This window comes from Chanodichthys erythropterus, chromosome 17 (assembly GCF_024489055.1).
Source record: "Chanodichthys erythropterus isolate Z2021 chromosome 17, ASM2448905v1, whole genome shotgun sequence".
Taxonomy (NCBI): domain Eukaryota; kingdom Metazoa; phylum Chordata; class Actinopteri; order Cypriniformes; family Xenocyprididae; genus Chanodichthys; species Chanodichthys erythropterus.
In genome coordinates, this window is record NC_090237.1 from 10,943,601 (window position 1) to 10,967,916 (window position 24,316).

The window sequence follows — 24,316 nt, forward strand, 5'->3', positions numbered from 1 at the left end:
AAAACACGCGTCCATGCATATTTACTAAACAGGTCGATACATGTCAAGAGAAAATGATTGTTGTCATTTTCTTTGGAATATGCTGACATATCAACAAGATCCGCCTGAAATTGAAAATCAATGCCGAAGACAAAGACACGATTCCTTTTGTATTTCACAGGTGCTGTTCTGTGCAGCGTGTAAGCATCTTCACCAGCGAGCCAGTCCGACACTTGTTTGTCGGATAAAGGAACACCTGTTTCTTTTAAAACAGCATCTTTTAAACGTTTTTTACCCCCTAAAGAACCAGGGTTACAAGGTGTGTAATAAATATTTTTTATTTCTTCTTCGGACATATTGTTGGTTCAGTCTCCACAAAAGAATAACTCAGATAATATACATGTTCTGGCTTTTTATTTTCAGTAAAAGAGAGTACAATAATCTCATACATCATCCAGGTACTGTAAAAATCTTATACACATCACAAAGTTTTTCTCAAGAATGTATTCAATTAAAGTTTCAACATTTTCACATACATTAGTTTGGTCTTTTTTTGACACAGTGATTACACACAAATCAGTCACATATGTACACAAACACAATATGTCAGCAATTCTAATACAGCTCCCACATTCAGTGACCAGGTCTAGTATTTTTCTAATTGTTGCACAAATTGGCTCACCTTTATTAATACACATATGCATTATATCAGTCCACTCATTAGACATGCCTCTTACACCAGACATTTGGTTCTTGAGATTTGTTAAACGTTTGGGGTCTACACCACATCCATTTACAGCAACAGGCACATCAACACAGTCATTAATGATCTTATACAACAAGTTTGTCAACTCGCATCTAATACGGCGTTTAAGTAAACATTTTGCCAGCCCCATTGCACAACATGTATTCCCCATTTCAGTATCACAGTCAGACAACTTGTGCGGACCCCTTCCAGTTGTCCACGGCGTCATAGACAATCTGTTCGCTGCTGACATCCACAACTTTCTCTCTGACTTCACGAAGTTTTTCCACAATGTAAACTTCGTCACGCAGTTCGTACAAAATAGTATCCACTGACCCCTGAATCCTTTGGGGATGAATTCTTAAACCACACCGGTTCAGTGCCTGAGCTATGATGTGTTTGAGTCCTGGTTTAATTAGATTATGAGTCAGCTCGTCAAAGTATGTGTCAAAGAAATAGGCATCAGGTTCAAACAAACAGGAATGTCTAATCTGACTCGGGTGCTCCACCTCACAACCCAAGCAAATCTGTTTTAGCTTTTTGTTGATGAGATGTTCCAGGAGGACCACAACAGTTGCTTTTATGATTCTGAACCCATCAGACCGAATAATTCCGTCTGTGTCGTCAACCCCACCATAGACTGCAGCTCCAGCTACTGCTCCTGTGTTCCCGTACGGTGTTGTAAGGAAAGTCAGGTTGTGATATCCCAGATCCATGCAAAATTTATCCAGCCAGCTGTTGTCATAAGTTTGTGGGTGGGACTCCTGCGATTTAGCACTGTCATTAGACATTGTTATGTCATAACTTTGTGGGTGGGGTTCAAATGGCATAGCGTTATCGTCAGGCATAGCTGGTCCAGTCTCAGAGGTACTGGTGTAGCAGTAGTTAGATGCAGTTTCTTGAGACATGGTGAATGAATGTAGTGAGTGTACCAATCCTGCAGATGTTTTAATGTTTGTAGTAAGTGGGCGGACTTAAGAGGCGGTCTTCTTGGTTGGTAACGCCCTGCTCAGGATGAAACAATTTCACCTTTACACTGTTGTAGCGATCGTACATATCACACCATCTGAACATCTTGTTAATACAGGTAAAAAGATTGTCAAACAGACAAATATCTTTCCACTGAAACAAAAATTTCATGTCATAGCACACGTAATGCTCAGTCTCAGGGATAGGCCATACACGTTCACAGAGTTTTGTCTTTTCGTTGGAGCAAAATATATAGACACAATCGTCTGGTAGCTTTTTACTATGATCACCGACCACGCGAAATCTCGTGTCAGGACTCACACCATCCCACTCTGCGATGTACAACGGTTCGTCGCCACAGTCATTCAGATCTCTCCAAACGTAATTGAAAAAAATAAACCTCTTTCGCAGGGAAAATCAGACACGGCTCCTGTGATGTAAATTCATCTCCAACATCCACAGCGTAGAGTTTTACAACCCGCATCACTTTGTCAAACACATAGCGCCCGACGCGTCCACCAGACATTGAGAAATCACGTTTCACAAATTTCATATCTTCATGAAGAAACTTTGTCAAACTGACGCTTTGTCTCTTCTTTGGTGCAAAAGTCAACTTTTCACCCATTTCAACAGGGCCTCTTGTTGGTGAAATACACATCACTTTTCTTGTAGTTTTAGGGGTGCTTGGACTACCCATTGTAACAGATGACTTGCAGAATCTCCTCTGTGTTCAACAAATGTACCCCATACACCTTATTTAAATAACAGGACCAGGATTTCACCAAAATGTCATAAAAATGCCAAATCTGGGCTGAGATACAACCTCCATAAATTTACCCATTTATCTAACTATAAATCCAACTCACCCTATATCTCATTGACACTCGTGACCTACCAATCAGGGGACAACAGGCATAAATTCAGCCATAAAAAACAACCATTGACAACCACTGACCTGCCAATCAAGGCTCACAGCCCTCATAAAACATATTTGACATCCACTGTCCAGCCAGCTTGACTGACAACACACAGAAATATGGTCATAAATTAAACCATAAATTAGGGTAATAAATCATTATTCTGGCACAGTGTATATGATACTCTACTATCGCCCAGCCCTAGTCCATGGAGAAGGACTATCAGTCGGCCTCGAGGAGATTCTGGCAAACCATCCGGCGAATCAGGAAGGGGAAGCAGTGCCCTGCCAACACTGTTTACAGTGGAAGTGGGCAGCTGTTGACCTCAACTGGGAATATCGTCGGACGGTGGAAGGAATTCTTCGAGGATCTCCTCAACCCCACCAACATGTCTTCCTCTGAGGAAGCAGAGGCCGAGGGCTCAGAGGTGGATTCGTCCATCACCCAAGCTGAAGTCACAGAGGTAGTTCAGAAGCTTCTCAGTGGCAAGGCACCGGGGGTGGATGAGATCCGCCCTGAGTACCTTAAGTCTCTGGATGTTGCAGGGCTGTCTTGGTTGACACGCCTCTGCAAAATCGCGTGGTGGTTGGGGACAGTGCCCCTGGACTGGGAGACCAGGGTGGTAATCCCTCTTTATAAGAAGGGGGATCGGAGGGTGTGTTCCAACTACAGGGGGATCACACTCCTCAGCCTCCCTGGAAAAGTCTATGCCAAGGTACTGGAGAGGAGAATTCGGCTGATAGTCGAACATCGGATCCAGGAGCAACAATGTGGCTTTCGTCCCCGTCGTGGAACACTGGACCAGCTCTATACCCTCTTCAGGGTGCTGGAGGGTTCATGGGAGTTTTCCCAACCAGTCCACATGTGCTTTGTGGATTTGGAGAAGGCATTCTACAGTGTCCCTCGTGGCACTCTGTGGGGGGTGCTCTGGGAGTATGGGATCCGGGGCCCCCTGCTAAGGGCTGTCCGGTCCCTGTGCGACCCGAGCAGGAGCTTGGTTCGCATTGCCTGCAGTAAGTCAGACCTGTTCCCGATGCGTGTTGGACTCCGGCAGGGCTGCCCTTTGTCACCGGTCCTGTTCATTATCTTTATGGACAGGATTTCTAGGCACAGCCAGGGGCCGGAGGGAGTCCGGTTTGGGGACCATAGGATTTCGTCACTGCTTTTTGCAGATGATGTTGTCCTGTTGGCTCTATCAAACCAGGACCTTCAGCGCGCACTGGGACGGTCTGCAGCCGAGTGTGAAGCAGCTGGGATGAGAATCAGCACCTCCAAGTCCGAGGCCATGGTTCTCAGCCGGAAAATGGTGGCTTGCCCCCTTCAGGTTGGTGGAGTAGTCCTGCTTCAAGTGGAGGAGTTTAAGTATCTTGGGGTCTTATTCATGAGTGAGGGAAGGACGGAGCGGGAGATTGACAGGCGGATCGGTGCAGCTTCTGAAGTAATGCGGTGGATGTACCGGTCTGTCGTGGTGAAGAATGTAACAGACCTTGATGTAATTCTTTTCATAAGGGGCTGATGAGTTGATATCGCGTTTTAATATGCTTCCGTTCATAGAGATTTTTAGATGGATACTGAGGCTTTTTAGGTCGGTTAGAATCTGCAATCTCTAACCCAGTTTGTTCACTGGCTTCCATGGCTCCAATTCGCTGCATGTGTTTTCCGCCAACTGGCAACCTGGGGTGGCAAAATACAATTGAGTAAACTGGCAACATGCGAAACAAAAACAGAAATTCCAACATAGAACGCAAATTTCAAAGTAAAATAACTGTAGCAATGGTTTTCAGAGAAACGAAAATGTGAACTGAGCATGTTTAAAAAAAAATATCTGCAAACATATTATGGTATTTTTACATAGAGCACCTTTAATGTAAAGTGAACACATGCGAACATTTATTAATGAGTTATAAACATAACCTCTGTAAATGAACCTTAATGTAAAGAGGAAACATGTGAACCATTTATAAATGAGTTATAAACATTAATAACCTATGAAAGTGCACCTTAATGTAAAGTGAACACATGTGAACCATTTTTTCACTTTTATATGCTAATGACATTAACTGCATTTACAGAGCGGAGATCTGGGCACTCATTTATCAACAGTGCGTACACACAGATGTGTGCGTAATGAGTGCATAAGAACAGTTTTACGCAAAGTGTGGGATCTACCAACTTGTACTTAGGAATGTATGTAAATATAAGCACAACTCTGAGCATGCTTATGCAAAGAATCTAATGGTAGAATGGTGATATTACTCTTTTAATTGCAAGTACTCAATTAGAAATTTCATAGTTCATGCTAGACATTTGCATAATTGGTGTGAAAAGCTATAAAAGACAGCTGGGAAGTCATTTTAAATGTATAGTGTCATGGCTGATTTCGCTTTGCTGGAAGATTTGGCAAACAATGCACAACGCAGTTGGAGGCATTTCTGAATGCAAATGATCATGATTGTGCATGATGCTTAAGAACATGTGGGATTTATCAACAATGATTATTACTGGTGTGCGTAAGAACCGCGTGTGCACGTTTGATTAATACAGATTTTTTTGTACTTAAGCGCATTGTAAATTTCATTTGTAGGACAAATATAGAACCTTTTTTACGCATTGTTGATAAATGAGGCCAATGAAACCATTCAGCTGTGCACAACTTCAAGATCATTTGCGATTTCTAGATTTCACATCTGGAAGAGAGGCTACAGTTTTTTGGGGTTTTTTTGTGTGCTTACATTCATTCTCTGAATCACACGTGAGCACATTTGAGAAATTATCATAAGATCAAATGTAGGGCTGTTTTTAAAATAACCCATATGTCCATAATACTTCAAAGTTCAGACAGCTATGCTTTTATGCCATATGTTTCAAATGTTGTGAATACATTTAACTTTTTATTATATATAGCCTATTATTGTAAATGTAAATGAAGTCTCGAAATATTTGTGCATTGCACTGTATTTGCGCATTGTATTTAGTTTGCAATTTATTTAATGTTTTTTTTCTAACTTAATCCTTACAGTAAAGATATTTGTGTCTTTTTTTGAATTGCAGTATTACGCCACATTCAACTTGATGCTAACTCATGTCTGATGATGTTGAGATGTAATTACTCAACAAAGATTAAGAAACACTGCAAGTGGGTTAAACTGATAAGGGCCTTTCTATTGCCACACTTCTTGTGGGAATTTAGTTTTTCTCTTCTGTACTGTGCAATTGACCCTTCGCCGGGAGTTTGATTGGCAAGCGATCTAACCAATCAGAATGCTGAATCCGCCATTTTGTTCGACAAAGCATTCAGGAGTTAGAAGATAAACCTTGATGGACTTAAACTTGAAAAATGGTGTGTACTGATGTCTTAAATCTGCTAGGCTGTTAAATGTAACACTGAATCTGTGTTGGAGTTAATGTGATAATTAGGTGATAATAAGCAGAATCAGAGGAACAACAAGAACTATGACTTCAGCCACAGCCTTCGATGAAAACAACTGAAGATAAAAGACATTAAATCTCTGAAGATCTGATTAAACATCTCCACAAACAGCATTACCAGATTCACTTATTACTAACCAGATTGACTTTATTTCTGACATACATCTACAAAAGTTGTTATTGAGAATTACCAGAGGTTTAGATGTTGATGATTTGTTGAAAATAGGTTTTGTTTGATGTCACCATTATCTAGGTCAGTGTTTGCTTTAGTTAGGCAGTTTTATTCTTGACTTTTTAGTGTTAGTGTTTTTTTTTTGTTTTTTTTTGGATGTTGTTGCTGTTTGTTATGTCAAGAAAGATGAGAGAAAATGTGAATGACTACTGGCAGCTGCATTATGATAAGAGTATTATTGTCATGTATAAAAAAGCTGTGTTTTGACAAAAGCCCATAACATTTTAAAGTTTTCCTTTTTTGTTATAATAAAATGGAGCAAGAAAAACACAACTATGCCCCCTTGTGTCCAAACTGGTGTAAAGCTAGCACACATGATTGTATAAAATACAGTAACTCACCAGTCTGTCAGTGCAGGAAAAGTCTTTCTTCTTTTTCCCTGCTGCAGTGGAAACCATAACTGAGCATATAAATCTGCTATGTTATTTTTGCATTTTGTGTTATTGCATTTTAGGTTATATATATATATATATATATATATATATATATATATATATATATATATATATATATATATATAGATAGATAGATAGATAGATAGATGAATATATATATATATATATATATATATATATATATAGATAGATAGATAGATAGATAGATAGATATATATATATATATATAGGGAAGCAACAAAAAGGGCACACACTGCCATAATTAAGTCAAAAAGGAAAAAGCTTTATTAAATTAAATTAATTTGCAAAAATAAGATAAAAATGTTTATGTAACCATCAGTTTAATTAGTGCATAAAGCAAGGTGTCTGAATGAATCTGTAATGTAATGTTGTGATGTTGAAAGACGTAAGAACAAAACAACATGGGGATCAAAGGAAAAGCAAAACCCAAATAACAAAGCAAAGACACAACCAAACAAAAGAGAACTCAAACAAAGCTTCCAAAACCCAAGTTCCCGTCCTATCAATGCCAACAGTCTCTTTTTAAAGAAACGCCACAGCAGAAACTGCAGGTGCACCCAAATGAACCGCCCATCAAGTTGAGTCCTGGATGGGGCAACCAATTAACACATCTCAGTGCCGGGATCATCACAATATATATATATATATATATATATATATATATATATATATATATATATATATATATATATGAAGAGTTCAGATGCAAAACCCTCTAAATCCATCAGATTTTCTTTAAAATTAGCATTTTTTACCAGGCTTTTACGATCAAGTTCAGGAGTTTCATTTTAAAGGTAATGATAAGGTTATTAGCTAGTGAATAAAATAACTTTTTTTTCAAAAATGTCAAAATGTTTATTGGTTTTTAACAAGTTAGATTTTCTTTTGCGTCAAAACCAGCTAAATCCACTTGTGCTTTTTTTTTTTGCAAAAAACTCTAAATCCACCTATTTGGGACAAAACATGGTAAATAGTTGAAAAATCACTAAAGATGCAACTAAAAATCCTGAAAAAGATGAGAGCACTTATCACTTAAAAACTAAACAGTAGACAAACCTCTTTACACAGGGATCTAACACGTCTCTTCTATTCAGCCTCCACGTTTGCCTCCTCCGTTTACATGGCACAGCTTCCATATGAGACAGAAGAATAGCATCTTGTTTGACTTTGTCTTTGGCGAAATAGAGCTGTTGTTTGATGTATAATAAATCTGATTCCTTCAAAGTAATGGCACTGCACGAAGAACTGTTATGAGTGCATGATAAAATTGCGACGAAGCCATTTCCACTGTAGGCTATTTTGCCTTATGACAGGCAGAGTTTTGAGGTAAATAACATTTTCTTCTGCCATTCAATATTAGTAGGACAGGCTGATCCTGTTATGATATAGACACGGAGGCAGAGATAAAAGCAATCCAGGTGAGTTTATTGGAACAATATGTGGAACACAGAGTGGTAATGGCTGTTATCAGGTTCTTGAGAGATGAATATAAAGTAATACTGTCCTTGTGTGGTTTGTGGATCCAGGAGTTGAGCTGAGATGGAGGGAGACGTTGGAGACACTCACACACACAGATGGGTAAGCACACGAAGGGACCAGGAGACGAAGGAGATGAAGGAGATCGCTGGAGCAGGTAAGTATGTTGAAGGGGAGTCCTTAAGGTAAGCATATACATGGCGTAGTGCAAACGAGACCGGACAGTGAGTGTGTGTGAGAGTGGTGGCTTTGTAGTGCTGGTGATTGCAGAGTGAATGAGGTGCAGGTGGCGGTGATTAATAAGCTGGTGATTGGGTGCGTGGGTACTGTGGTGAGGTGGAGCCTGGCGTGTCTGTGACAGTACCCCCCCTCCCACGGCCCGCTCCTGAGGGCCGCGGACCCCGACGTCGTGGTGGTCTTCCCTGGGTCGTGGGGCAGGTCTGTCTGGATGGTTGGTATGGAAGTTCTGTAACAGAAGAGGATCAAGGATATCGTTCCTGGGAATCCATGAGCGTTCCTCGGGACCATAGTCCTCCCAGTCCACGAGGTATTCGAGTTTACCACCACGGCGCCGGGAATCCAAGATCTCGTGGACCACGTAGGCTGTGCCGTCTTCTAGGAGAAGTGGAAGGGGGGCTCGGCGGCTGCCACGTCAGGCTCTGTGGAGGGAACAACAGAAGGGTGGTGAGGTTTAAGTAGAGACACGTGAAATGTAGGATGGATTCTACTATACTGTGCCGGGAGTTGGAGACGATAGGTGACGGGGTTGATCTGCCGAAGGATGGTGAACGGGCCAATGAAGCGGGGACTCAGCTTTTTGCAGGGCAGACGCATCCTGATGTCCCGGGTGGACAGCCAGACCTTCTGCCCCGGCTGGTAGACAGGAGCCTCGGAGCGTCGAAGGTCGGCTGCCATCTTGCGTCTGCGCAGGGCCCTCTGCAGCTGGTGGTGAGCTGAGTCCCACACCCTCTCGCTCTCCCGGAACCAGTAGTCGACTGCCGGAACGTTGGAGGGTTCCCCGTCCCAGGGGAACATCGGGGGTTGGTAGCCGAGTACGCACTGGAAGGGTGTTAGTCCCGTTGAGGCTTGGCGGAGAGAGTTTTGTGCGTACTCGGCCCAACCCAGGTACTGGTTCCAGGAGTTCTGGTGGCCGTGACAGAAGGTACGCAGGAAGCGGCCGATCTCCTGGATCTTCCGTTCCGTCTGCCCGTTCGACTGAGGATGGTATCCAGACGATAGGCTGACGGTCACACCCAGGAGGGAGAAGAAGGCTTTCCAGACGTGTGAGACAAACTGGGGTCCTCTGTCGGAGACGATGTCTTCAGGTAATCCATAATAGCGAAAAACATGATTAAACATTAGTTCTGCGGTGGCCATGGCGGTAGGTAGACCCTCCAGGGGTATCAGGCGGCAGGACTTTGAGAAGCGGTCCACCACCACCAGGATGCATGTGTGACCGTCAGACTCGGGGAGATCGGTGACGAAGTCCACTCCCAGGTGTGACCAGGGTCTCTCAGGAACGGGCAGAGGAAAGAGCTTGCCGGTGGGAAGATGGCGTGGGCTCTTGGAGATGGCACACTCCCTGCAGCCCTGCACGTACCTCCTGACGTCGTTGGCCATGTTGGGCCACCAGAAGCGTTGTTTGAGCAACGAGAGGGTCTCCTTGACCCCCGGGTGACCAGTGCCAAGTGAAGAGTGAACGTTGTGCAGGAGTGGAGTGCGACGTGTCCGTGTGATGTACTGCAAGCCCGGTGGGCAACCCGGCGGAGTGCGTGTGGAGGCATTGGCGGAGGGAATGGTTTCTTCGGACCACTGGATGGGGCTCACGAAGATGGACTCCGGCAGAATAGTATCAGGTTTTTCGGGCTTTTCCTCAGGAGCATAGAGGCGAGATAAGGCGTCAGCCTTCGTATTCTTTGAACCAGGACGGTAGGAGATGGAGAAGTTGAATCTAGAGAAGAACATAGCCCAGCGAGCTTGGCGAGGATTGAGTCTCTTTGCGGCCTTCAGATATTCGAGATTCTTGTGATCAGTGAGGACTTGAAATGGGTGAGTAGCTCCCTCCAACCAATGCCTCCACTCCTCAAGGGCAAGCTTGACGGCCAGGAGTTCGCGGTCACCGATGTCGTAGTTGACCTCCGCCGGGTTGAGCTTGCGGGAGAAGAAGGCGCATGGATGGAGTCTACTTGGTGTCCCCTGCTGCTGTGAAAGGACCGCTCCCACTCCGGTGGTAGATGCGTCCACCTCTACTATGAACGGGAGGTCCGGGTTAGGGTGGACGAGGAGGGAGCGGTGGTGAAGGCCTTCTTCAGGGTCTCAAAGGCGTCGGTGGCTAATGGAGACCAGGACAGAGACTTGGGCTGGTGACGGAGGAGGTTGGTGAGTGGACTGACGATTGTGCTGTAGTTTTTGATGAACCGGCGATAGAAATTGGAGAAACCTAGGAATCTTTGGAGTTCTTTGATGGTGGTAGGAGTGGGCCAGGACTGTATGGCGGAGACCTTCCCCTCGTCCATCCGGATGCCACTGTGATCAATCACGTACCCCAGGAACTGGACGGAGGGTTGGTGGAATGAGCATTTTTCAGCCTTGAGGAAGAGATGGAACTGCCGTAAGCGCTGGAGGACCTCCGCAACGTGGTGGCGATGTTCGGCCAAGCTCCGGGAGTAGATGAGGATGTCATCTATATAAACCAGAACGGACTTATGGAGAAACTCCCGGAGCACCTCGTGGATGAAATCCTGGAATACGGAGGGCGTTGACCAGGCCATACGGCATCACGAGGTACTCGTAGTGTCCAGTGGGCGTGACGAAGGCGGTCTTCCACTCGTCCCCCTCACGTATCCGGATGAGGTTATACGCGCTGCGGAGGTCCAACTTGGTGAACACAGTGGCACCGCGGAGATGTTCCAGGGCCGCTGGGACGAGGGGAAGTGGGTATCGGAACTTGATGGTGATCTTGTTGAGTGCACGGTAATCGATGCATGGCCTCAAGCCTCCGTCCTTCTTTGCCACGAAGAAGAAGCTTGAAGCAGCAGGGGAAGTAGACGGGCGGATGTAACCTTGTTCGAGTGCCTCCTTGATGTATTCCTCCATGGCCTTCTCCTCCGGTATGGACAGGGGGTATATGCGTCCCCTGGGCACTGGTTCACCCGGCAGCAGATCGATGGCGCAGTCCCATGGCCGGTGTGGAGGAAGCTTGGAGGCGCGTTGCGGGCAGAAGACGTCGCTGAAGGGGCGTAGTCAGGGGGAACATCCACCGAGCGCTTCTCAACAGGGCTCTCGATGGACGTGGCATTCACGAGAAGAGACTTGGAGAGTGGAGGTTTTGGAACAGGAAGCGCTGGGAAGCAGTCTGGGAAGCAGTGATCGCCCCACTTCAGGACTTCGCCCGTGCGCCAGGAGATGTTGGGGTTGTGTTGTTCCAGCCACGGGCGCCCTAGAACCACGTCAGCGGTGGATTCCTCCAGAACCAGCAAATGGATGTGTTCAGTGTGCAGGATACCGATGCTGAGTTGTAGTGGACCCACGCAGTGACGGATGTGTCTGCGGCTTAGGGGTTTGCCCGTGATGGAGTGGATTTGATAGCTCGTCGGTGAAGGAGAGATCTTAAGGTTGAGTTGTCTACAGAGGGTGCCTGAGATGAAGTTTCCGGCTGACCCTGAATCAAGGAGCGCCACCACTGGAACAGAGATGTTAGCAGCAGTAAGAGTTACAGTTGTAGTGAGTGGTTTCATTTTCTGAATGGAGGGAAATATTGCACTCACCACGGGTCGAGGAGGACGGATTGGGCATGTGGAGAGATTATGCCCCATTGTTCCGCAATAGAGACAGAGATTCAGGGCCAGCCTTCTTTGTCTTTCGTTAGGGGTGAGACGAGAGTGATCAATTTGCATGGGTTCGTTGGCTGGTTCTGGGGAGCTGACGGGTTCGGACCGACGGAGGAGGTTAGTGGTGGATGACTGGCCCTGGTGTTCTTGAATGCACGACTGCATACGGGACCCCACGCGGATGGCGAGTTGGATGAAGCGTTCTAATCCCATGGAGTCCTCGTATGCAGCGAGATGCAGCCGCACGGAGGGTTCCAGCCCCTGACGGAACGTGGTGATGAGGGCTTGCTCGTTCCATCCGCTGGTGGCGGCTAGCGTTCGAAACTGCAAGGCATATTCGTTAACAGATAGGTTTCTTTGCTTTAGATTATAAAGTTTCTCACCAGTCGAGGAATCAGTCAGAGGTTTCCCGAATACTTCCCGGAAGTGGGAGACGAACGCCGAATAGGATTGGACGACTGGGCCTTTCTGGGTCCACAACGAATCTGCCCATTGCAGAGCCTTCCCTTGCAGTTGTGAAATAATGAACGCTATTTTAGCCGTGTCTGTGGTGTAGAGGTGCGGCTGCATCTCCAGGACCAGCTCACATTGGAGAAGAAATCCGCTGCATTCCTCCGCCGATCCAGAGTAGGGCGCCGGTTTGGCCATGGGACTGGCGGTGAATGCAGGTGAAGGAGTGGTGCTGGTGGGTGCGGAGACAGCCGTGTTGTGGGATGACGATGTTGAGGGCTGTGGTGTGAGTGCTCGACGCAGCACGTCCACGAGTTCCTGGAATGGATCGTTTGTCATCATGCCGTTAGTTGTTATGGTCCGGTCTTCTGTTATGATATAGACACGGAGGCAGAGATAAAAGCAATCCAGGTGAGTTTATTGGAACAATATGTGGAACACAGAGTGGTAATGGCTGTTATCAGGTTCTTGAGAGATGAATATAAAGTAATACTGTCCTTGTGTGGTTTGTGGATCCAGGAGTTGAGCTGAGATGGAGGGAGACGTTGGAGACACTCACACACACAGATGGGTAAGCACACGAAGGGACCAGGAGACGAAGGAGATGAAGGAGATCGCTGGAGCAGGTAAGTATGTTGAAGGGGAGTCCTTAAGGTAAGCATATACATGGCGTAGTGCAAACGAGACCGGACAGTGAGTGTGTGTGAGAGTGGTGGCTTTGTAGTGCTGGTGATTGCAGAGTGAATGAGGTGCAGGTGGCGGTGATTAATAAGCTGGTGATTGGGTGCGTGGGTACTGTGGTGAGGTGGAGCCTGGCGTGTCTGTGACAGATCCATTTCATCATACTCCATCTTTTATTTTAAAAATCTCAATCTGAATCTGACTCTAAAAAAATCTCCTCAGCGCGCCGCTATATTGAAACCGCTCAAAGAAAAACCGCCTTCTGATTGGTTCTCGGAATATAGCGGCTTTTGCCGCCAAAGGGAAGTGGCGTCTAGAGGCTTTTGCCAACAAACCAATATTTCTGAATGGGCTGACGCTGCGATTTAGAGGATTTGAAACACGTGATTTGTTGAACGTGTACTACGTACAAGCATTCGTTCAATGTCATTATCTCATTTTTGACAGAGATGGCGTTTAGCGGCTTTTGCATCTGAACTCTTCATATATATATATATATATATATATATATATATATATATATATATATATATATATATATATATATATATATATATATATATATAAGGCGTAATTTCCACTGGGGACAAGGGGGGCATGTCCCCCCACTTTTCAAAATCCCGTTTGTGTCTAGTTCCCCCATAGTTAATGGGGAAGAGCGTAAGGCCACCCCGTCAGTTTACTTCGGGTTGGACAGTGGAGAACAGGATCTTTTTCTTTTGTTTAGATCCTGACCATTTAATCACTGACTGCAAGGCCTAGAAGCAGAAAGCGGCTGCTAAAAACTAAACGTGGCTTTTGTTCAGTCTGTATCTGAATCTGTCTCGACCTATGGCCCGTTTATTTTGCATGGCACTGCAGCATTTGCAAATGGTTTTGAAACGAAACCAGTTTTGATTTTGCGAGAGACTGGTTCTGCCCAGTCCTTTGTGTGTAAATATGTCTTGCCCTTTTCTGATCAGTCCTATATGGGTAGAAATGTGTTGCTGCAAGGTATCGAGATGGGATATGTTCATGTTCCACTCCATAATGTTCACTTAAAATCTGATCTTGTTACAGGAGCTGTTGAGTTGTGTGTGCGCCCTAAATTACCTGTGGACAGGGTTAGTATAATTCCTGGGAATGACCTCACTGGGGCTAACGTTTTCCTTTGCCCAGTGGTGGCTAATAGACCTGATGCCTGCCTTCAGCCTGATTTGTCTGTTCAATTTCCTATGGTGTTCCCAGCCTGTGTAGTAACAAGGTCGCAATTGAAGAAGTTCAACGATGTAATTGACATCGCTGACTCTTTCCTTGGTACTGATTCTGAAAAAATCAGTTGGTTGTGGAGTCTGAAGTAAAGTCTAGGTCAGAAACCCCGACAGCTGAGGGAGTTCATTTTACAGGTGGGTTGAGATAATTGCAAAATTGTCCATTTGTCCATAATGGAGCACGTCTCATGGCTTTTACTAAGCGTCACACCAGCCACAGCTTAGCGTTGCGCCTGCCTCAAGATCTATCACTGTTTACAGCTACCAGACACTCGACTGATGCACACGAGCAAACAGATAGATAAATAACAGCAGAATTGCACTTTGCCATCTTAACTTATATTTTATTTGCTCTTTTTTTTGCCCATAATGGAGCACGTCTTGTGGCTTTTACTAAGCGTTGCGCCAGGCACAGCTTATGGGGCATTCACACAGGACACGGTATGCGCTGTGCTAGCCACTGGGTTCAGCACAGCCCTTCAGATACAAAACGATTTGCGCTACGCTGGCCAGAGCACAGACTTGTAGCGGGAGTTCTATATGTCTAGTCATTTGATTGTTGTTCCACCTTTTGGTCAGCAGCAAAGTATATGTCCCGTGCTAAGAAACGAGCGATAGCACTAGCCCTACCAGATTATTTAGAGTGATATTTGCCGATAACATTAATGATACAAATAGTTTGGGGGTTCTGCCTTTTATACCTTTTAAATTAATAATAATTTCATTATAACTAATAATTATATTTTTAATTATTATATTTAAAAGAAAGTGCAAATAAAAGCTTTATTCTCTCTATTTCATCAGCTTGTATTTAAGAAGAGCTCCATTATGGGCAAAGAGAAATATAAGTTAATTAATATAAGTTAAGATGACAAATATGTACATGGATTGCCCTGTTTGCACGCAAATATCAATCGGCATATTTCATATATCTGTGACGGGTCCCGAAGCAGGTGTATATATCCGTGGCGTGTACCAAGGCAGGCACATGGCGGGTCTCGAGGCAGGCGCATATAACAGTGGCGGGTCCAGAGGCAGGCGCATATAACTGTGGCAGGTCGAGTGGCAGCTGCCCCTAGCGGTGAGGGGTCGAGTGACAGGTCGAGCGGTAGCTCCCCCTGCCACGCAAAGATTTTAGTCCCTCTCCGTTCGCTAATGCTCATCTGGCTGGTGTGCAAGAAGCGCTTTGACCAGAAAAGTGTATAGCATAACTTTCAGGCGGGTGATTTAGTTCTTATTCTACTTCCCATCCCTGAATCTACATTTCAAGTGAAATTTGTTGGTCCTTATATGATAGAACAGAAGCTTAGTGAGACAGATTAAGACGTAAGAGGTCTGACCGGGTCTGTCACATCAATATACTTAAATCATATCATGTGCGAGAGGTGACACAGACTCCCTCGTCATCAATGCATGCTACCCCTATTCATGTTAGTTCTGAGGAGGGGAGGATGATATGGTGGAGGACTGTCAAGGTTGTGGGGTACGTCTGGAGAATTCAGTTGTTTTGAATAATTTAGATTCTCAGAACATTTGCTGGCATGCCAACGAGAGGATGTAGTGAGAGTGATACGAAAATACCCCTCTCTGTTCTCTGATGTTCCGGGTAGAACTACAGTCCTGTGTCATGATATTGATGTGGGTACTTCTTTGCCTATAAAGCAACATCCGTACCGACTGAACCCTATGAAATGAACTGCAATTAAAAATGAGGTGGAGTATTTGCTGAAAAATTAATTGGCTGTCCATAGTCAGAGTCTGTGGAGATCTCCATGTCTTTTGGTCCAGAAACCAAACTCTTTTTTCCGTTTCTGCATGGATTAACAATGTGACTAAGGCAGATACTTTTCCTTTTCCCCCGCATTAAAGATGGTGTCGATCGAATTGGTTCTGCCACTTATGTTACTAAACTAGATCTCCTTAAAGGGTATTGGCAGGTCCCTTTAATGGCCCATGCTAGCGAAATATCTGTGTTTGTCACTCCTGATAGCTTTCTGCAATATAATGTAATAATGTGACTTTCCAGTGGCTGATGCAGAAGGTTTTGTCAGGAGTGAAGAATTGCAAAGCATATCTGGATGATCTAATCATTTATTCCAACAGTTGGGGGGGGATCGTTTAGACCAAGTGTTCAGTCGTCTGGCTGAGGCTTCCTTAAATTTGAATCTTTCAAATATGAGTTTGCAAAAGCAGTGATCACGTATCGGGGTAAAATGGTAGGTCGGGGGAGTGTGAAGCCCGTGATGGCCAAAGTGAGTGCGATCCTTGATTTTCCCATTGCTGTAAATAAACGTGAACTTTGGAGGTTTCTGGGAATGGCGGGATACTACCGTGGATTCTGTTATAATTTTGCTATGGTATGTCCCTACCTTCTTAGCACTTCAAGAAAATTTGACTGGAGTGAAATCTCGGCTCCTGATTTCACACAAACTTTTCAGTTGAGTGTTGATGCGAGTGCTGTTGGAGCTGGTGGAATGCTGATGCAAGAGGATGACTCGGGGGTTGAGCATTCCATGTGTTATTTTTCCAAGAAATTTTCAAGTGTCAGTGCAACTACAGCACTAAGTATAAGGGTTTTTTTTTTTTTTTTCAATTTTGCACCCTGTTTTTTCCCACTTCTCAAGAATCAGTGATTATCTAAAGCTATCACGTAGAGGACTAGATAAAATCATTCTCAAACAAAATGTGTTTTCTGATGTGTTGATATGGAAATTCACACCCCAGATAACTGTGTGTGCCAACAGAGCATATATGGTGTCATAACTTTATTAATGCACACACACACACACACACACACACACACACACACACACACACACACACACACAAACAGGTTTGTTTTGCTGTCTTAGTGGGGAAATTCCATTGGCGTAATGGTTTTTATATTGTACAAACTGTTTATTCTATTCCCCTACACTACCCCTACTCCAGACTCTACTGGTCTGTCAGAGAGGGGAAGCTCATTTTCGGCCTACATCATAAAATTGTCTATTTATTTAAAAGTAAATTCTGCCCTACGTTCCTTTTCAAGAAAATGGTCTGAGACCCTGTCGTACCAACTAGGAGTCTTTTCAAGTGACTTGACCAGTGCCCTCTCAATGGCTAGCAGAGCTAGGCTGCTTAAACGGCCTTGGCCCATTGTGTTTCGGGTGTAGGACTTGAGTCGCTTTAAACAGGAGAAGCTCCTTTCTACACCTGCAGATGTAGCTCCAATTGTTGCCACTAATGAGAACAGTTTGTAAAGCTGAGCAATTGCACTGTCCATTTATTGCATGCTCAACCCTGATCCTGCCCATGCAACTTAATCTTGCACATGCACTCACATGTTCATTGCTCTTTTCATGTCTTTTATATGCCCTGTCAAAGTTAGACAGATCTCCAAACCCCACCTTTGACCAAACAACACATCCGTGAGATGGTTTCATCAAGAGGCATGGCCAGCAGTACATTTTATTTGTCACAGCACTTCCAGTCAGCCAGCTAACTTTGTCATACCAGGAGAGCTGAAAAGACCTGTTATTTTTCCCTATCTTTTGCACTAAATCAATCTTAGGTGTTGATCTTAGGTGTTAATTCTAAGTTTTTCCTCGTAAGGAACACTTTCAAATGGCTTCGCCAAAATCAGGTCGACAATATTAGCACCGTCTGCCATCGTGCGCAGTTTCACCCACGACGCTAGCCTAGCCTACTAACGTTATATGAATGAATGAATGAATGAAGGAATGAATGAATGAACGATCTAAAAAAAAAAATTAAACTCTGTAAAACTGAAACAAGGAACGCGGTGTATAATTGTGTTAAATGTATGATGAAAATGAAGCAATTTCGCCAAGCAAATATCAAAGAAATAGGTTGCAGCAGTTTTTATTTCGACTGAACTTGAGAAATCCGCGATGGGACTGAGCACGAATAGCTTCAGTGATTCCTTATAGTACAGAATCGCTGTCAGTCAAAAGGAGATGCAGTCTTTCGACAGACCCTCCAATCATCACGCAGAAGCTCGGAGTCCGGGCCGGCCCACTCCCCATTCACCCCTAGAGACGCTGAGCGTCCGTGGGCGGGACATAATTGCAGCGTTTATCCAATGACCGTCTAGTTTTGAAGCGCTGAAAAAAAACATTCAAAACAGCCCCACTGAAGTCAATGGACGCTGGGCTTCAATAGGGAAATGCACTGTGACGCTGCGGGAATGTATGAGAAGGAAATCGAGTCAGCCGACCTGCTATATGTAACTGATTCTGAACGAACTCGTCTTTGAGATGAACGTTTTCTAACGCATTTTTAGTCAATAAAATGTTACAGTTTTTCTCAATTGTTTACACACAAATATTGGTACTTGAGACACAATGACCACAACATGTAACTCATGCACCAACCCCCTGAACCAATTCTGCTAAACTACAAGCACAATTCCTGCTTTACACTCACATTGCAGTTCTAACACACAATTTTGTTCAAAACACTACACACAATTCTCTGCATTTGGCACAATTTTCGGGCAGAAAAATCTCTTGTTTTCACAAGAAACACACTGCCATTCAAATATGCACACTGACTCATCACATGGGCAAACACCTGTCACACATTTTTACAATTAGCAAACAGAGCTTTAGCATAAAAGGGCAACAGGTGAGCTCTTCTGTTTTGGAGCAATGGATGCCAACAATGGAAACAGAGGCAGAGCAGCATAGTTGTTTTTTTTTACTGTAACTGTATACAGTAAATTCTTCTGTTGTTTTGTACTGTATGTGCAACTTTGCGTTGGTTGGGATGTGCACTGTACATTGTTTTTGTTGGAAAAATAAAATAATTGTTACTGTGTATTTGTGTGTTCTGACTATAAAAACTATTATATATATAATATATAATATATATGTTACAGAGCCCCATGTTTGTCTTCCCCTGTGACCTAGTTTCCCCGTTCTGTTGATTAGTTCACTTGATCCACCTGTGTCTTGTTAATCCTCCCATCACCTTGTTTAGCTCCCTTTGTTAGTCATCTGTATTTATACCCTGTGTTCCCATTCACTCCTTGTCCGTTCTCGTTGTATGTTGTGATAAAGTGTATGTTTGGTGTTTCCTGCCTTGTTGAATTAAAGAAGTGTGTATCATTGTGGAAATCCATATCTGCCTCATCTCTATACCAGTACACGTAACAGAAGAACGGACCAATACAGTTTTTGCGGCGATTTTCTTTTTGTTTGTTTTTTCCCCTTTCTCCGTCACCATGGACCCTGCTGTTGCCCTTTTGTGCCTGGAGCAGAGGGACCGCTCCCTGGAATCACACACCCTGGATTTTTTGGAGTTGGCGTGCCTCACACACTATCCAGACCGCTCGCTCTGCGTGTTCTACATCTCCATCCTTAGTGAGCGGTCCCGGGCACGCCTCCCAGGGAGCGGTCCTCAGAAGGACTTCGCCGCACTCGTGGAGTGGGTGCTGGTAAACAACAACTCTCCGTTTACCATCTGCCCCGCGGAGGATGACTTCGCCGCCAGCCCCACTCCACTGCCAGAAGCCAGTCAGTCACCATCGACGAACGTCACAACGGAGATGTTTCACGAGCCCACCGCAGACCGAGGAGGCCAGCCCACCGCGATGGATGAGCCAGGACCGAGGAAAGGATCGGACCGTACCATCGCCCCGGAGCCAACCTCACAGCAAGGTTCTGACCAGGTGCGTGAGCCGGTAACATCATCTGACGTCGTGGGAGTGCTTGTGGAGCTCGAGGGCTGGGAGAAAAGCTCCACCCACAACACCACCACGACGAAAACTATGACTGACACTGGCAAATATGCTGAGGAACTGAAAGACATTTTTACAGCTGATTTAATTGATTTTTTCGGAGAGGTGACTTCCCATTCCCCTGATTCTCCTGTTTTTAATGATTCTCCTGAGCCTCCAGAGGACCAATCTCCAGTGTTCTCCAGATCTCCGTCTCCTGAGTTCCCTGTCTGCCCACCCAGCCTCCCTCTCCCGCCTCCTCCGTCACCCAGTCTCACAGCCAGTTCCTCAGCCCCACCATCACCTCTGCCCTTCAGCTGCTCGACATCTCCCACATGCCAGGTGGGGATGTCGAGCATCTTCAGGTCCTCCACTACATCCACTCAAGAGGATCCCCTGCCTCCACTTCCAGCCTCCACGCCCCCTGCTCCACCTCGGCGCGTCGACACTTCGGCGTCACCCTGGCTCCTCCCCCCCTCGGCTCCACCGGACACCATCGGCCATACGGCTTCTCCGGGCTCCCTCGTCTTTCCGGCTCCGCCTTGGTCAGTCGTCCACCTGCCTGCACCTACGGCTCCGTCTGGCTCCTCCTTCCCTCCAGCTCCGCCTACATCCTCGGTCCCACCGGCTCAGCCTCTGCCCTCTGGATGTCCGCCTCCTCCTCGGACGCTCGTCGCCATGGCTCCTCCTCGGTCTCCAGGACCATCGGCTGCACGTGGGCTCGTCGGCTCTTCAGTTACACCTGGGTCTCCAGCTGCATCTCCGTTGGTCGTCCCCAGGGTGTCGTCTGCCCCCAAGCCGACTCCACCATGGCTCCTCCCACCTGCGACTCTACCCTGGGGCCTCGTCCTGGCTGGCTTCTGGGGTAACATCTGGCTCCTCCTGCTCCTGGCTTCCCCCTGGCTCCTCCCACCCTCCACTCCCCCTTGGACTGTCTTTGTTGTTTTCTATGGACTCTTTTCTTTTTTGTTTGTACTCCGCCCTCCTCCAGAACCCCCTCCCTCCCTCCTCTGGACTCTTACGGCGCGAGGACGCGCCTATTCGGGAGGGGGCGAACTGTTACAGAGTCCCATGTTTGTCTTCCCCTGTGACCTAGTTTCCCCGTTCTGTTGATTAGTTCACTTGATCCACCTGTGTCTTGTTAATCCTCCCATCACCTTGTTTAGCTCCCTTTGTTAGTCATATGTATTTATACCCTGTGTTCCCATTCACTCCTTGTCCGTTCTCGTTGTATGTTGTGATAAAGTGTATGTTTGGTGTTTCCTGCCTTGTTGAATTAAAGAAGTGTGTATCATTGTGGAAATCCGTATCTGCCTCATCTCTATACCAGTACACGTAACAATATATACTACAAATATTTTACAACACACTTATGTACTGTCTGTAGTAAGTGTAACACTGAACCAAATAAAGACCAAAGTCATTATGATGAATGGAGAAGTGTTTTCCATTCATCATAGTGTTTTACATAGAGCACATTAGTGTTCAACTGGTTCTTATAAATGTCTATTCATATGATGGTTTGTGTGTGTCATTCGAAAACAAAATACCATTTTGAGAAGAAAGAACATTGTTTTGAATCTAAAGTTTCATTTTGCAGGAGAATTGAGGGGTTTTGCCCATTGTGTGTGTGTTTTTTGATTTGTGTGTAGAGTTCTGAGAGTATGAGGCATGCTTTCAGAAAATGTGTGTAAACAATCAAGAAAAACTGTAATACAATAGTACATATTTGACCATTAATTTTGTGACATTATAAGGGAAGCCGAGCTTCCCTTGCAGTCTTAAAGAAATAGCCACTGCCCTACTCCTAAACCCCATCACAGAAAACTTTATGCATTGTTTTCAAGTGTCAGTGCAACTACAGCACTAAGTATAAGGTTTTTGTTTTTTCAATTTTGCACCCTGTTTTTTCCCACTTCTCAAGAATCAGTGATTATCTAAAGCTATCACGTAGAGGACTAGATAAAATCATTCTCAAACAAAATGTGTTTTCTGATGTGTTGATATGGAAATTCACACCCCAGATAACTGTGTGTGCCAACAGAGCATATTGATGGTGTCATAACTTTATTAATGCACACACACACACACACACACACACACACACACACACACACACACACACAAACAGGTTTGTTTTGCTTTCTTAGTGGGGAAATTCCATTGGCGTAATGGTTTTTATACTGTACAAACTGTTTATTCTCTTCCCCTACACTACCCCTACTCCAGTGGCGGCTACTGGTCTGTCAGAGAGGGGAAGCTCATTTTTGGCCTACATCATAAAATTGTCTATTTATTTAAAAGTAAATTCTGCCCTACGTTCCTTTTCAAGAAAATGGTCTGTGACCCTGTCGTACCAACTAGGAGTCTTTTCAAGTGACTTGACCAGTGTCCTCTCAATGGCCAGCAGAGCTAGGCTGCTTAAACGGCCTTGGCCCATTGTGTTTCGGGTGTAGGACTTGAGTCGCTTTAAACAGGAGAAGCTCCTTTCTACACCTGCAGATGTAGCTTCAATAGGGAAATGCACTGTGACGCTGCGGGAATATATGAGAAGGAAATCTAATCAGCCGACCTGCTATATGTAACTGATTCTGAACGAACTCGTCTTTGAGATGAACGTTTTCTAACGCATTTTTAGTCAATAAAATGTTAATACAATAGTACATATTTGACCATTAATTTTGTGACATTATAAGGGAAGCCGAGCTTCCCTTGCAGTCTTAAAGAAATCGCCACTGCCCTACTCCTAAACCCCATCACAGAAAACTTTATGCATTGTTACATTTTTAATATAACATTGTTTAGTATGTTTTTAAAGCTATTTTAAACATGAGGACTCATGAAATGCCCTCATATTTCATGTTTACGTCATAATAGCAGTGTAATACCCATGTCATTATACAAATTTGTGCCCTTATAAATCATGAAAACAAGCATGCACGCACGCACACACGCACACACACACACTTTAGTTGTTTTTTGTTGAAAGAAATGGCTGTGTTGTTATTTGCTTTCCATCAAATCATTTGCATACTAGTATTTTTTTAAACTCCAGTATCCGTGTTTATCACAAAAGCTCATTGTTTTTATAAGCTTTACATACTAATCGCAGAACAAACATACAGAAATACTGTAGCCTCTAAAAGCTATTCGCATGAGCATGTTTAAACTAAAGGGTTTATACTATAATTCGTTTTTTCAAATTGCTTACACAGTTTTTGAATCTGTGCCTCCATTTCTCAAAACTCTAAACACAAAACCACAAAACATGCACACAACATGCAAAATGCCACACAAATCTTTCTAAAACAGACACTTCATTCAAAACTATTTTAACTATTCTAAAAATGGTATTAGTAACTCTACACACAAACATAAAATGATTAGCCACATACACACCAAACTGAAAAATGTAAAACACAACTGTCTTGTGTTTTTTGCTTGTTCAGTGTGCAGTGAAGTGTACAGGAGTTTGTCATAGCACTCATATATACATATGAGTTTAGTCTCATCAGACCAGATAACATGGTTCCAGTAATTCATGCTCTTGGACAGGTTGACTTCAGCAAACTGTTAACGGGCTTTCTTGTGAGCCAGCTTCAGAAGAGGCTTCCTTCTGGGATGACGGGTCTGAGCACCGACAAGGTCTGAGCTATGGTCTGAGCACTGATAAGCTGACCTTCTGCTTCCGCAACCTCTAAAGCATTGCTGGCAGCACTCATGCATCTGTTTTTTGAAGCCAGCTTCTGCACCTGACGTACAGCACAAGGACTCAACTTCTTTGGCCTGTTCTGAGTGGAACCTGTCTTGGAAAACCTCTCTCTATGACCCTGGCCACTGTGCTGTAACTCAGTTTCATGGTGTTACCGATCTTCTTATAGCCTAGGCCATCTTTGTGGAGAGCAACAAATCTAATTCTCAAATCTTCAGGGAGTTCTTTGCCATGAGGTGCCATGTTGAAGATCCAGTGATCAGTATGAAACAAATGTACACAAAGCACCAAATTTTAAATGCTCTAATACACTCTAATACACTAATACACATTTGTATGGTCCTGTCAAGCAGTCAAAAAACATGAACATGATGAATAGGACATGTGGCTTCACATGGTTAAACAACATACAACTGTTATAACTTAGGGTGTACTCACTTTCATTGCCAGCTATTTTCACAATAATGGCTTTATGTTAAGTTATTTTCAGAGTACAGTAAATCTATAC